This window comes from Leucopleurus acutus (assembly GCF_964270905.1).
Source record: "Leucopleurus acutus genome assembly, chromosome: 19".
In the NCBI taxonomy this organism is placed as follows: domain Eukaryota; kingdom Metazoa; phylum Chordata; class Mammalia; order Artiodactyla; family Delphinidae; genus Leucopleurus; species Leucopleurus acutus.
The window spans coordinates 22,729,976-22,745,299 of record NC_139161.1 but is presented as its reverse complement, the minus strand read 5'-3'; the positions used below and the strand labels follow the sequence as shown (position 1 = coordinate 22,745,299).

Here is a 15,324-nt window from a genome sequence, read left to right as displayed (position 1 = left end):
GTGTTTTCCAACTTGGAGGCAATGTGATTCAGAATGTTTGAACTGAGTACTTTTAGTAAAGGGAGAGCAACTGCAGGGATATGCCTGGGATTTGTTTTTTTGTTTGTTTTTTTGGCTGCACCGTGTGGGATTTTAGTTCCCCACGTTGGGAGCACGGAGTTTTTTTTTTTGTTGTTGTTGTTGTTTTGACTGTGTTGGGTCTTAGTTGCCGTACGCGGGCTTTCTCTAGCTGCAGCGAGCAGTGGCTACTCTTCGTTGTGGTGCGCGGGCTTCCCATTGAGGTGGCCTCTCCTGTTGTGGAGCAGGGGCTCCAGGCACATGGGCTTCAGTAGTTGTGGCACGTGGGCTTCAGTAGTTGTGGCTCGCGGGCTCTAGAGTGCAGGCTCAGTAGTTGTGGCACACAGGCTTAGTTGCTCCACGGCATGTGGGATCTTCCCGGACCAGGGATCGAACCTGTGTCCCCTGCATGGGCAGGCAGATTCTTTATCCCCTGCGCCACCAGGGAAGCCGGGGAGCACGGAGTCTTAACCTCTGGACCACCAGGTAAGTCCTTATAGCTGGAATTTAATTTGTGTGGCTGACCAAGCTTAGCATCTACTTTAGAAGCCTCACTGAAACTCCTTAGAAGCAAGCAAGGAGTTTTATCCTTTCAAAGGGCACAGCCAGAATATATTCCTTCCAGGAATGTGCGAGAACCTCGCAAGATGCCCTGCTGGATCTTAATCGATCTTTCCTGCTGGCTAATTAAACGTCACTTTTACTCAGCAACTGGGGACTGTGTAATTATCAGCTTGGGTTGCCCTGAATAATTGAAACAAACAGAATGCAAAAGATGGGAGCTTTTTGCAAAATGAGAATATCTATAATTTATGGTAGGCTGGAAGAGTGTTTAAAACAAACTTCCCCATAATGTTACTTTATTAGTAGATAAGTTTAGGCTTAGTTGTGTACCTGAAGGCTCAGTTAGTAACTTATAGAATTTTTTATTTTTTTAATACAAAGTTGACCTTTGTATTTTAGGATTATTATAAGGATGGCACGAAGAACAAAGGTAGAATTATTTTAAACTGTATTATAGGGAGAGGGTTGGCCGTAATATAATTGTGTATGTTGTATTAATGGTATAAATGGTGATACCTTTTCATGGTGTTAATGGTATAAATCTGTGATAAGGAAAGTAAAAACAATTTTACTGCATCTGTAGAGACAAATATACAATGAGTAGGAATTCTCCTTTCCCATATTTGTACCACAGAACTTGGAAAGGACTAAATTTCAATCTGAAATTGATAATAAAAGGTGATTTTGTGGTGACTCACTGTTATCACTTACATATTACTTCTTAGTCCTCTTTTTAAGTGCATACACACACTCATACACACATACCCATGCTCGCACACATAGAAGCTGTATTTGTTATGAGGTAGAGAGGGTTCCTTGTTCTCAAAGGACTTGCTGTGTGGTTTGTGGGATAGACATTCAGGAAATAATCAGCAGGAGTTTTAGGAAACATCTGCATTGTTGATGGGAGCTTTCTGTTCATTGATTTGTTGCAAGAAAGATGACACTTTATTTAGAATTTCATAATTATCAGATCAGGAGGAAATGAGGAGCCAGAAATTAGATACTGTACAAGAAATGGAAAAATGAGACTTTCCTTTGGCAAGCTGTTTGAAATTGTCTTACATTTGCCCGTTCAATCATCGTCCCGTTAATGTAACCCTTGTCTTACTGAATCCTCTTTTTCAGCCACGTTGCATCTATAGCCCCATGTATGGCTGGTTGATGTTATGCCTGTATTGAAACCAGCTGGTTTGAAAGCACTGAAAGCTGGTACAATGCCAGCCACATTTACTTTTTTGTGTGGAAGTTGTATCTCTCCCAGAGGCTGGGTGTGAAAAGAAATTTGGAAGTCATCAAACTTGAGAGTTAAATGTATATGGCAAGTTGCCAAGTAACATCAAAAGAATTAAAGTCACTTAAAAAGTTTTATCTTTAGTCATATTAAAGCAATAAAATTTTAGGGGTTTGGTAAATTTGTGGGGGAGGGTAGGAACCTGTATAAAACTATTGATTTGGCACATTACGGCTTATTTGGAAGGTGGGTAAGAAATCTAGCAGGATAATCTCGGAAAGACACTAGATAAATGTAAATACCATACATACATATATTCCTCCCCCAACTTTCCACTCTATCTTTGTTGTGTCCTCGCTTTAATTCCTTTAATTCTTTCCTCAATACTGTGCTGCTTGAGAATGAAAAGGGTTGAGAGAAGTGAAAATAGCACTGGCTCTGATTTTTGGTAAATTCTAGGGGCTTGGCCCTAATTTTTATGGTGGCTCAGAATTCAGTGCTGTTTGCATGGCTGTGGACTCACTGTAAATCAAAGCATCTGACTCCATCACAGTTGTTATGTGCCATTTGCCACCCTTCTGTTGCCTAGAGTGACCGACCCCAGGAAATGACAGTTGTGTCGAGTCATGGATGTCCAAGTGCTCATCTGTTTTTCAGTACAGGTAGCTTCACTATTCTCTGTCCTCCCAGACTTAAAATCATATCTGTAGTTCTATCGTTATAGGTTTTTTTTGGGGGGGGGTGCTTAAAAGTGTTACCAATGAAGGATAATGTTTTCCATGTAAGACAAAATAATAAAAGGATAACGATTTCTGTAAGTCCAAGGAAATGAAGTCCTGTTGTGGTATTTGATGTCCTGAGCTGCGATGTTCATTGCTCTTCTTCACACTGCCTCCTCATTTAAACCTTCTCCCTAAAACTAACGGCTTTCACTTTCTGAGTCCAAGTTTTCACTGAGGTCTTTAGAGAATGATTAGAATGAAAGCCAGGCAGAGGCTCCTGCTGTTTTATTATGGTGGTCACTGCAGTACCAGCGCCAGCTGTGAGACACCTGGAATGAAGCAGACTTGATCTACACTCAGACGTTTGATGGCATTCTTATGCATTTGCAGAAACAGTTGAGCATTTCTTAAGTTTGATTCAGGGGAGGCCACCTGACAGCAAGAATACATTGAGAGTCAGGGGAGGGATGAAGAAAATAGAATATTTTTATTACGGAGGTAGGAATAAATTCTCTCTTGATGGCTCGTTTTGGAACAGCTAGTCATTTATGCTCGCTGTTGGAAGTGAAGGCCAGAGCCAATGGAAACAAACTGGGAGTATTGTTTCCTTTTGTGAAATTTAAAGGAGTTCCCAAAAGAGACAGGTAGATTAGTAGCATATTGAAATGGAAAGAAATAAAGAAATAACTATGTAACAGGATTAGAGCACAAAACCCACAAAACCAGGACTTTTAAAGTACAGACTGAAAGAATATCTCGAACATGTCCCATTGTGGGTGGTTAGCATATAGCTCTGCATGAAACATGATACATTGGTAAAAATATCATAAAAATAATTCCAGTTCTCTTTGGGAATTTCAAGTTTTTCTTGTCAGCTTAACATGGATTTAGCTTTAAAACAGGATTTAGTTTAAGAATATATTGTTCTTGTGTCTTTGTATTGTAGGAAGAAAGACAAGGAGTTAGTCCAATATAACTCTTGGGAGCAAGATTTTCGAAGGGGTAGACTAAATATCATTACCATTAATTACACAGAGAGTGTTACTTTTCCCAAGTGCTCGCTACTGAGCTAAAAAGCCCCAAACAAAAAACATTCAGATGAAGTGTGCTTATCAAGAGAAGAAATGTGGAATGTGTTGTTGGTACATCTGTGTTACAAGTTTAAATATTTGCTTATTACATCTCTTTCTGTTGTTCATTTTGCTACACTGGAGTTTCAGTGCCAACACAGAAAAAAAAAAAAAGAGTAGTAGGTACTTGCGCAATCCATCTGAGTTTAAAGAGCTTTGAAAAGGCTCAGAAGTCATAGCAATAATTTGACCACATCTTGAAGGTTAAAAATTCATTTCTTCCTTTTTCAGTCCTATCTCTGCCTCTCATCCTTAACCAAGAAAGAAAAACAAAAACCCGAAATAACTTCAGGGCTTTAAACTGATCAATTATATGCCAAATTCCTGTACTGGTTTTCTGTTAATTAGTGAGTGCATGTTGAGATTTCACAATGGTGTTAAAGATTTTTGGAGACATACTTACTGGGGGTAGTGAGGGATTATATTTGTTGCTCTTTTAGTCTGAAATGCTCTACAGGAGAGACTGATATAATAATACCTGCTGTTGGTCTCATGGCTTAGCCTGGAAAGGAAGATCATTGTATTATATGTTGTTTCATAGCAAGTCTCCTGTACTTTCAAAGCATCCTTGAAATGTGTAACTCTCCTTTTAATTTTATGATGATGATTATTTTGTTTATTCTTTCACTTATGCAGGTATCTTGGATTTGGTACCAGCTTTAAGATTAAATTGATCCATTTTTGTTTTCTTCTACACTGGGCTATTATGGTGGTATTAGTGGGCAGAAGCCTCTCCCTTTGGTCATCCCATAAAATAAATATTTTATATATAAGTAACTGTGATATATAATTTTTTAGTAAGTGGGTTTTTTTTTTTTTTTTTTAAAAAAGCTTGTTTCTTTCAAACCTTTTTATTAAAAATTCCCAGTACTGGGCTTCCCTGGTGGCGCAGTGGTTGAGAGTCCACCTGCTGATGCAGGGGACGTGGGTTCGTGCCCCTGTCTGGGAAGATCCCACGTGCCGCGGAGTGGCTGGGCCCGTGAGCCATGGCCGCTGGGCCTGCGCGTCCGGAGCCTGTGCTCTGCAGCGGGAGAGGCCACGGCAGTGAGAGGCCCGCGTACCGCAAAAAAAAAAAAAAAAAAAAAATCCCAGTACTGTACTTATTAAACAGAATAAAATGTTCTATCTCGAGTGAAAGGAATTTTGAAATGAGACCTGGGAGGCAGGCAGATAACTGAGCTTACGCCCTTCAGGTTGGACTGACCCATTAGAATAATAAGCTGAGCACCACTCTTTAGCCATATAGTTAGGTTGCTGAAATTTGCTTTACTCCTGATAGAATTATAGCCATCGTTAACACTTGGGCACATTCCTATTATCTACTCAAAATGGATTTGTCTTGGAAGGTCTCAGAAAATCCTCCGTGTCAATTTTTTAATACTAGAAGATTTTCTCTCTGTCTGTAAATGGGGGCTCTTAATTCATACATTGTGTGAAAAGATCATTTATATGAAATTATTGTCTTCATTTTACCACTGTTTACTTTGGCCTTGATTTTAAGTCTCATTTGATCTGGAGCTAGTCTTTTGTCCCAGTGCTGTATTATTTTCTCTGCTTATAGAAAGCCACTGGAAAACAATGCCTCTCTGTATTCATCTTATTTGTGGATCTCCAGAAACTTGTGGCGTGAGGCCTTCCTGGTTGTGGTTTTCTCTTATTTGCTCGTTTTCTCTTATTGCTGTTATAGATCCACTCTGTATCCACTTCCTGTGTTACACTGAAACTGGAGCAAAGGGAAGAGAAATGCAAGAGCACTGGGTCAGCTGTCAGGAGCCAAACTCTTTGTTCTGTTTTTTCTATAACATTGATGATTCAATTGAAGATTCTCCTAACCATGATCTTGTGTTTTCTTTTCAAGTTGCCTCCCCCAAAATATTATTTGGAATTTTTTTTTTCCAAATATTACAAAAATGCAAACATTACCAACCAAACCTTGAAACCTCTATTTGATTCCTTTTATGGTATCACTATGATTTTTCTTTTTTTTTTTTAATTTGCAAAATGATGCAGGAAATTTCATTTCCTTGGGATTTAATTTTATTTCATGATTCTGTTGCAAATGAGTTGGGCCTAAAGTGGGTTTTTATAACCACACCATGTGAATCATTTCTTCTCTGGAAGCCAGATCTTCTCTCCCACTGTGTAGCCTCATCTAGTCTCCCTGAAGTGCAGCGCTAGCAGGGTTGATAATGAAATGCGGTCCTTCTTATTACGCTCAGCAAAGGGCTCAGAGAAGATGGGAAAAAAATCAATCCCACAGGAACTTCTTGAGTGCTAGATATCCATATTCAACCCCCATGCATTTAAAATGGAAATGAGATATCTTAGGGTTTTCATTTTTGATTTACACAAGATGTCACTGCCTCCTTGGCAATGGGAATATTTTACAGACCAACTGCTGACCTGTTTGGGAAGATCTCAGCCTGTCGCCCCAGGTCCAATGTAGTTTCTTCATATTTCTTTCGAAACTCTCAGCAGTGCTTTGCAGCAGCTTTGATTCTTCAGGCTTCAAAGGATGCCCCTTCCAGGGCCAATCTTCCAAAAGAAAAAAAATCAGTGTAGGGGGATAAGCAGCTCATAAAGGAAGGGGCAGCTATCCCTGTGGCAGCTCTTACTGTAGTTAATTAATAGGGAGTTTACAAGCCAGTAATACTATGGCTTTGCAAAGCCAAGAAAATTCCAATTTGATGCTAGTGCTTTGTTATGAAATTCGCACTTGGAGTGACTCAGTCTTCAATAATCCAGCCTCAAATGGTTTTATCATGGATACAGTGTGGCTTATATAAGATGCATTATCATTAAATGCTCAAACTCAAGATCTCTCCTGAGTTTGTGAGCCTTGTTGAGTTCTCATTATAATTTACAGAAAACTTTATGCCCACATAAAGTTGGATAATCTCCAATAAGCTATTTCTCTAAGTTATATTAGTTAGTGTCTCTCATTTGTGAATTCTGCCATAACCACAACGTCCATTTTACAATTTGGTAATCAAGATTTTATACCATGTCGACCAAGTGCCTTTGTTCTTTTGTTGATGAGAGAACTGAGATACGAGAAATTACTCAAAGTAGGAGAATTAATAAAAGATTGGGATTTAGAATGTAGAATTTCTAATTGGTTGCATAGTTTACTTAGCCAAGCCATTACAAAAAAAAAAAAAAGGAATTGGCATCTTTCAAAAGCTTATTGGTTTAAAGGAACTGTAAATAAATATTGAAATTTAGTTAATTATATACACATTCTAGAGTGTAGCAATGTCTGCAGTTTATTTTGGAATGCATCAAAAACAAGATGGATGGCGATAGATGAATGGATAAAGAAGATGTGGCACTTATATACAGTGGAATATTACTCAGCCATAAAAAGAAACGAAATTGAGTTATTTGTAGTGAGGTGGATGGACCTAGAGTCTGTCATACAGAGTGAAGTAAGTCAGAAAGGAAAAAACAAATACTGTATGCTAACACATATATATGGAATCTAAAAAAAAAAAAAAATGGTTCTGAAGAACCTAGAGGCAGGACAGGAATAAAGACACAGATGTAGAGAATGGACTTGAGGACACGGGGAGGGGGAAGGGTAAGCTGGGACGAAGTGAGAGTGGCATTGACATATATACATTACCAAATGTAAAATAGGTAGCTAGTGGGAAGCAGCTGCATAGCACAGGGAGATCAGCCCAGTGCTTTGTGACCACCTAGAGGGGTGGGATAGGGAGGGTGGGAGGCAGACGCAAGAGGGAGGGGATATGGGGATATATGTATATGTATAGTTGATTCACTTTGTTATGCAGCAACAACTAACACAACAATGTAAAGCAATTATACTCCAATAAAGATGTTTAAAAATATAAATATAGATATAAACAACAACAAAAAAGATGGACGGATGGATAAGTGACAAAACAAATATAACAAAATATGAATCATAGAGTCTAGGTTGTGGATATACACATATATGGGTGTTCTTTCACGTTTTATGCATATTTGAAACATTTTATAATATGATGTTTCAAAAAACATTATTTGTTTCACTTTGCAGTTCAGAAACCATGGACTTCATTCACCATTGTTTCAGAAAACCATAGACTTCCTCAATTTGGAAATGTAATAAACATGTTTGTGATTTTTTAGGATGATAATTTTCTGAGAATAACTTTATTATTTCTGGATGATAGTAGACTAAGGGATAATCCTCCAGTTTGTTATTTCTGACATTACTAACTTTAAGTATCTAACTTTTATACTTCTTTAAAACTTCCAGGCCAGCAATTATAGAGAGCTGAAATTCAATTCAAACATTCTGCCCAGGATATCCTGAAATTTTGATCTTTTTTAAGGAAAGGCAATTTCTGACTTTTCTCATAAATTTGATAAAAGGAAAGCTAATATGAGATTGGTAGTCCAGTAGGAAATGGAACTCAATTTTACATTTTTAAAATCATTTTATGGTATTAAAAATGACAGAGGTTAGAAACAAAGCTCTTATTCTTTTATTGAACTAGAATTGAAAGTGGCAGAAAATCATTTTGGCCCTGGTGCAGTAAATGTTATCACTAAAACATGTTCAGGGGATATTAGGACAGTCTCTCAAGCACCAGAGACAAAAGTTCACAGAACAAGAACTGCTTTTTCTGTCCTTATCTTGAAATTATTAGATGTACAAGAGATGAAGGTATCTTAGCTCTAAGACGACGGGGGATGGAGTATGTGTTGAAAATGATAATGTCTCCATTCTGGAGAGAGGTGAAATGGAGAGAATGTGGTGGGGATGGGTGTCTCAGCAGTGACAGACACGATGGAGGGAGTTCACAGGGACAGGAGGGCCACCACCTGAACCAGCCCCAGGGCTGAGGAATCTGGAACCAGAGAAAATTATACTTGTGCAAAATTGTGAGCTGACGATGAAAATGGTAAGAAAGCAAGCAATGCTATTCATTAAAAGTACTGTTTGAAGATTTTGTTTAACAGGGAGATTAAACTGGAGCTGTCAGCAGCTACTTTATTTTGAGAATCTGGTAGGAGAGAAATTTTAAGTCCATTTGGGAAAAACCAGTCATTTTCGAGTGTGCAACGTGATTATTCTTTAAAATTTTGTGTAAAGGGAGCAGCTTGGTAGGCATATGTTTGCTGATCCTATGATGATTAAAATTCAGAATAAGTAAGACTTGTGAAATTGAGTTTTCAGTTCCAGCCAGTGTTCTATACTGCCATATGGCATAACTAGAATTAATTGCCGCTCCCAGTCTCTTTATTCTTTTACTGAATATCTAGGTGCCCTGTTTGAAATAGTAGAGGTTCCGCAAAAGTATTTGATCAGGAGATAGATGTTTGGCACGTTCATGAAAACGGTGTGTGTAGCTAATAGTTGCTTAGAAGAAAAAGCTTTTTGTAAGGTTTTCTACCCTAACCCCCTTTTTTATTAGGAAAAAAAAAAAGGATGGATAAGAGAATTAGCAAGGAAAAAAAAGAGGAAAAATTCTTAGGACTTTGTAGGTCAGTGTAAATGGAAAAGGTAAAGCAAGAAATCTTTTTTGCTAGAGTCTTAGCTTCTTGATACTCCAGGGGTGGCCCGTGGACCAGCAACATCAACATCACCTGGAAAGCTGTTAGAAATGTAGAATCTCAGGCTCCACTGAATCAGACCCACTGGATCAGAATCTGCATTTTACTAAGATCCCAAGATCATTTGTATGCACATAAACATTTGAGAAGCACTGCTCTACCACTTACCACTTTTAAGTTCATTTTAAATTCAATTTCTTAAAATTCAGAATACATATTTCTGGAGATTATAACTCCTTAAAGGCATGGATGTTCATTTAAAAAAAAAAGTCTGTAATGGTACTGGTATATGATATGAGCTCAATAACGTGAGTTGAATGAATGGGGGAAAACTGTTATAAATATGTTCTCCAGTCCTAGGCTAAACACTAGAACAAGAGACCCTCTATATTCTGAAAGTTGCTGTTCAGTAGCTAACCCCACATATTCTTTTCCAGAAATAGGATGCTTGCTTTTTATTGAGCATTAGGGGATACAGAGCCATTTGTAAAGACGGTGTCCATCTCTTCAAACGTCTCATGTGATAACATTTCTCTAACAGTCTGTGGTATAAGGTTACAAGGCTGCTGATCATGTATTGGAGTTCTGTTGGAGCATGGGTGCCAGTCATTCCAGCCATGATCCATCGAAAGTCCTCTGCCTTTGGTCATCATCCTTCCTATAAAGCTTTGCACTTCCTTGTCTCCACCATCTCATCTTTCCTGAGGACTTCTCTTCTAATCCTTTCCCCTGTGTTTCCTAGAATCCATGTTCTACTATAATCAAATTCCATGATATCCTCAACCTCTTTTCTCCATCCCTGCCCAAGTAAAACATGGTTCTTCTTCAGGACACTGTTTTGCTTGCAGTCATTTTAAATAGAACTTGCTCATTTTCCAGAAGTGCTGTTGGCATCCTTCAAGCTCCTTGCTGTCACTTCTAGACTTTTACTGTACAATCTTATCCCACACCTCTTCCCTTTTGAGATTTGTCTACATGGCTTTACAATTCTCTGTCATCTTTTGAGTTCAGAGTCTTCCCTCACACTATTTGAGGACTGAGGCTATGACTCACAGTTGTCATCTTCACTCCACTATTACCACTGCCCCCCCAGAGACCTTCTCTTTCTCAAACTTAGCTTTGGTCTCCTGATTACATCTCTCCATTCATCATATAAATATGCTCAAATCTCTCCTAATATTAAGAAAAAACATTACATCCCACACAGTGATTCCCTCTCTAGCTACTGTCCTGTATCTCTTTTTTTACAGACACACTTCTTGAAATGGAAGCCTAGACAAGCCATTTCTGGTTTCTTCTTCTCTGGCCACTCTTCAGTCCCCTATAGTCTAGTCTTTGCTCCTATCATGTTATTCTTGACAAAGTACCAGTAACTTGCTAATTGCTACATCCAGGTGACGCTGTTCAATCTTCGTCTTATTTGGTCTCTCTGCAGCATGTGACACTATTGATAGCTTCCTTTTCCTCAAAAAGTAAAAACAAACAAGCAAATAAAAACAACAAAAACAAAATATCTCTCCCTCCATTTGTCCCCATGATAATAGTCTCTCCTGGTTTTCCTTCTTCCTTGCATTTATACTCTGATTTTAGGCTCTGGCTGGAGCTTGTTTTTCTATGCTGCCCTCTTCACTGCTGTCCCTCAGGCTTCCCTCTTTTCTCACCACATTCGTTGTAGGCAGTTGCATGCATGTCCGTAACTCTACAACTTCCCCTGTACGTGGATGACTCCTAATTCTACAGCTCAACTGCACTTCTCTCTCCAAGGCACCATACAGCATATTGGACAGCTCCTTTTGGGTGTCTTATTGATATCCTAAACTTCACAAAGCTGGGGCAGACCCTGCTGGATGCTTACCCAGCAGCCACCCTCCATTCTTCCTGGACAACAGAACCCCACCAACCCAGGGATGACTCATGATCTGAAAGCCATTCTGCTTTGCCAGTGGTTGGTCTAGGGTTTACATAAGATATAGTTTTGGCCAAAGAAATATAGGGAGAAAACTTCTGATAGCCTCTCATAGGACAGTCTTATGCTTGGGAGACCAAAAAAAAAAAAAAAAATCATTGAAATGCAGTAGCCACCTTAAGACATTACTGTGCTCTAAGGTGTTAGAGCAGAAATAAGGGAAGGGCCTAGGTCCTTCATGCCATTGTTGGGCCCCTGCATCAACCGTGGAATCATTTGTCTCCAGACTTTTTGTTTTGAAGGAAAAATGAACTACTTATTTAAGCCTTTGCCAGTGAAGTTTTCTGTTACTTGTAGCCAGAAGAATCCTAACTGATGGAGTGTCCAGAACTGAACTCATTATTTTATATTCTTCTCACCCCTAAAGTCTATTCCTGCTTTCACTAGGTCCTGGCCCCCAAGGCAGAATCCTGGAAGTCATTCCTGCCTCCTCTCTCTTCACTCCGCAAACCATCAACAAGTCTATCGATTCTTCATCCTAAATCTGTCTTCTCCTTTCTGTTCCCTTTGTCGCTGGCTAAACTTTAGCCCTCATAAAGTCTTACTCAAAGCTCTGCAAAATTCTCTTTTCTGGTTCTCTGCTTCAAGTTTCTGTTCTCGTTTATTCTGCTCTTCCATTCTGTTGAAAGGGCAAACATAAAAAAAGAAGATAATTTAATCATTTATGCTATAGAAGATGTATTGATGTAGAATGATAAGATATACTGTAAGTGAAAAAATTGGTTGTGTATATTTTTTTTTTCAAAAAAATGCCTGAAAAATTACTCCAAAATGTTAATGATAGTAATTTCTGGAAAGTAGAGTTTGAGTGATTTTTAATTTCTCCTTTTTATTTACTTGTATTTTTCAACTCTCTACAGTGAATGTGTATTTAATCCTAAGTCACTGATATCAGAGCCTTTCCTTTTTTAAAAAGAGGCAGGGATTTAAGAGCCAAAGAGTATTTGTTTCCAGGTGGGAAAGGAGTTAGCATTGCAGGGAAAAGAGATGTGGAAGGAGGAAATTAGGCTTTAATTGTAGCCTTGGGTCACTTCTATGCAAATAAACAGCTGTATTTGGAGTGTTTTTACTCTGTGCCTAAGCGCGCGCGCGCACACACACACACACACACATGAAAGTAAAATTATTTTTGAGCGATATGAAATACAGCAGTCCTTTGAGTAATTTATGGTGATTTTTCTAGAATATGTTTTTTTTAAATAAAGGAAGGTCATTCTCAAGGTCTTCATTAGATGAGGTATCACTGACTAGGAACAACTTCCATTTCTTAAATATTATCTTTCTGAGCTGCACTGAACTGACACAGGATTATCTACACTCTGTGACTATTTAGTAACATTTGTATTTGTGGGACTAGCTTTCCAAAGTGATGGTGCCTGAGTAAACCATTCACTTCCTCCTTCTCAAAACATCAGTCACCATGATGGATTTTCATGTTGGTCCTGAAGAGAAATAGAATTAACTAAGAGTAGGGTGAGGATTACAAGCCGGAAGCAGTTAATTTACTTAACAAATATGTATTGGGTATTTGTTTAATCTTTGCTGGGCATAATGCCAGGTGATCAAGACAGTGTCACGGAAGATATATCCCTGTTTTTCAAGAAGTTCTTGGACCAGTGAGTGGCCAGACTCATGAATAGAGCCAGCACGGAGCCCACTGCCCACGGGTGTCTTCTCTAGACAGTCTGAAATGTTTGGTTTCAATTTGTTACATACCTGGAGTTTCACCATTTAGAGATTCATTTGGGCTCATAGTCCTCTTTTAAAATATAAATTCATCTGGAGGGTTAAGGGGTTTTTGATTGTACATTCAGGTGCACTAGCCCTATTTAATGATTTCCGTCTAACTTTTGGCTTAGATGATTGTGCTGAGGAAATTAAGTCTGTTGAACCTCTGTTACGGGCAATTCACAGTGCTAGGTACACTGAGTGTTATAAAGTTAACAGAGGATCCTTTTCCTCAGAAAGAATGAGGGCTTTAGAGGCTCTTGCCTCTGCAACTGAAGAATAACAGTCACAGCTAACATTCATCACACAATTATCCTGTGCCAGGCCCAGTGTCAAAGGGCTTTACACACATTATCTCATTTAATCCTCACAACAGGTGAGAGGTGAATACTATAATAATCCCCATTTTAGCAGATAAGAAAACTGAGGTTCAGAGAGGTAATCAACTTGCCCAAGGTTATACAGCTGTTAGGTTTTGGAATTGGGATTTGAGCCCAGGCAGTATGATTATTTGGCCAGCCCTCTTACTGAGGCTCGATTTCTTCATAACAAGTGAATAATGCTACTTCATTCATTCAAAAAATGTTTATTCAGCATCCACTGTGTGCAAAGCATTTTTGTGGTGAATATGACAGTTTCCAGTCCTCCTGGAAATTATTTTTGAGCAGGATAAACTGAGTAATTATACAATACACCCACCTTGTAGGATTGTTGCTATGCATAAAAAAGTGCCTAATACAAGGCATGTTACATTGTAGATACCCAAAAAATATTCCCAAGAAATTTACAACCCAATGGGAAAGATATAAAAGTATGCAGAAATAACTACAGTTCAAGGTATATTGTGGCTAACACTTTAGAAGAGGTGCCCACAGATTGTACTGTGAGATCCCAGAAAAAGAAATTACTTCTGGTTGGTGGGCTATGAGAAACCTTCATGAATGAGATGGCATCATGTCTTGGCTTTGGGTTTGAAAGGGATGGATTTTTGGTCAGATATATTGCACACAAAAATAGCATGTGCAAAGAAACTGAGGAGATAAAAGTTTAGCCATGCTTGGGAACCAAAGGGTAATTCTGTTTGTTAGGTATAAGGGAGTAATGAGAGATAGGATGGAACCAAATCATGGAAATGGGAGTTTTGACTGGATTTGGGGAGAAGAGGTACATAACTGAGGAGAGTAAATCATGGGACAGGCATGGGTAAGCTGATTCTTTAATAGGGAATTTTAGATAATCATGCGGGTCCTTGGTACCTGGGCTGAGGCCACTGGGAGACAGGAGATGGTTGCAAAGGGAGAGAGGATAAGAATGTCATAGGTTGCCTATGTTTATTCTCTATGCCCAGCAAAGGAAGACAGATCTTTCTTTCTTCCCAGTATCTCTTGCTTTGAGCTCATATTTATATCCTTCGTTCCATAGCTGCCTTTGGTTTATTATGAACTTTTATGGATAACCAGATAATCTAACCACTTTTCAGAAATTTATGTCAATGGGGAAATACATTCTAAATGACTGACTTTATGCTTCAACTTTTGAAATGTGACTGGTTTGTAAATTAAAGATTGTATTTACTATATCTCAGATTTATTAACAAGATTTAATCGTTTTTTTAACGCATATCCAGAAAACTTAACATTATCTTTTACTTTGTTTCTTTACGAAAATGCATTTCAAGGTCCAAACAACTGGAAATGAATTTTGGAATACACTCTATACTTGAACTGAGGGCTGCCTGTCTATAATTCCCGTAACAGGAAACCATTTATAAAATACCCATATCCTTTATAGTGTTCTACAGACTTGCCGCATCATGTGAATTACCTGGGGATCTTGTCAAAAATACAGACTTCTAGGTCACTACCCTGGACATGCTAATTTAGTAGGTCTGGTGTGAACACTGGGGAATTCGTGTTTCAATTAGGGTTCCAGAAGATTCTTAAAATCAGACAAGTATGTGTAAAAATCTTTATTAGAGGACACTATTTTTGTTTGGTAAGTAGCTACTTTGCTTTTAAACTGTATTTTAACAGGGGAACGAAGGAAGAAGGATTTGACTGGAAGTGTGAGTAGGCGGTTGGTTTGAGTGGTAAGGAGGGTCCCCCAATATGACTGGGGATGACTGACAGGAAAATCATATTAGCAGGGTTTAGGGCCAGCCAGTAGCTGACAACATTTCAACCTAATTAGCTTCTAGGATGAGGGATGGAGATATGGTCAGAACAAATAGTCTTGGTCCTTTCCTTGTCCTGATGTTTGCCCACTGTCTTAAGTGCTTCCCTGTGGCCTGGCAACATCTGGAGACATTTCTGATGCTGGAGAATCCCTTGAAGTGGGACAGAATCACTGTCCTGGGAT

General features: G+C 38.7%; 1 protein-coding gene across 1 annotated transcript in view; it reads left to right on the top strand.

Annotated features, from left to right (window-relative positions):
* Positions 1 to 15,324, top strand: part of SKAP1 (src kinase associated phosphoprotein 1) — a gene marked incomplete at both ends in the record, with an annotated part of 280,095 nt that overhangs the window by 39,241 nt on the left and 225,530 nt on the right. The gene's annotated exons all lie outside the window — the stretch shown is intronic.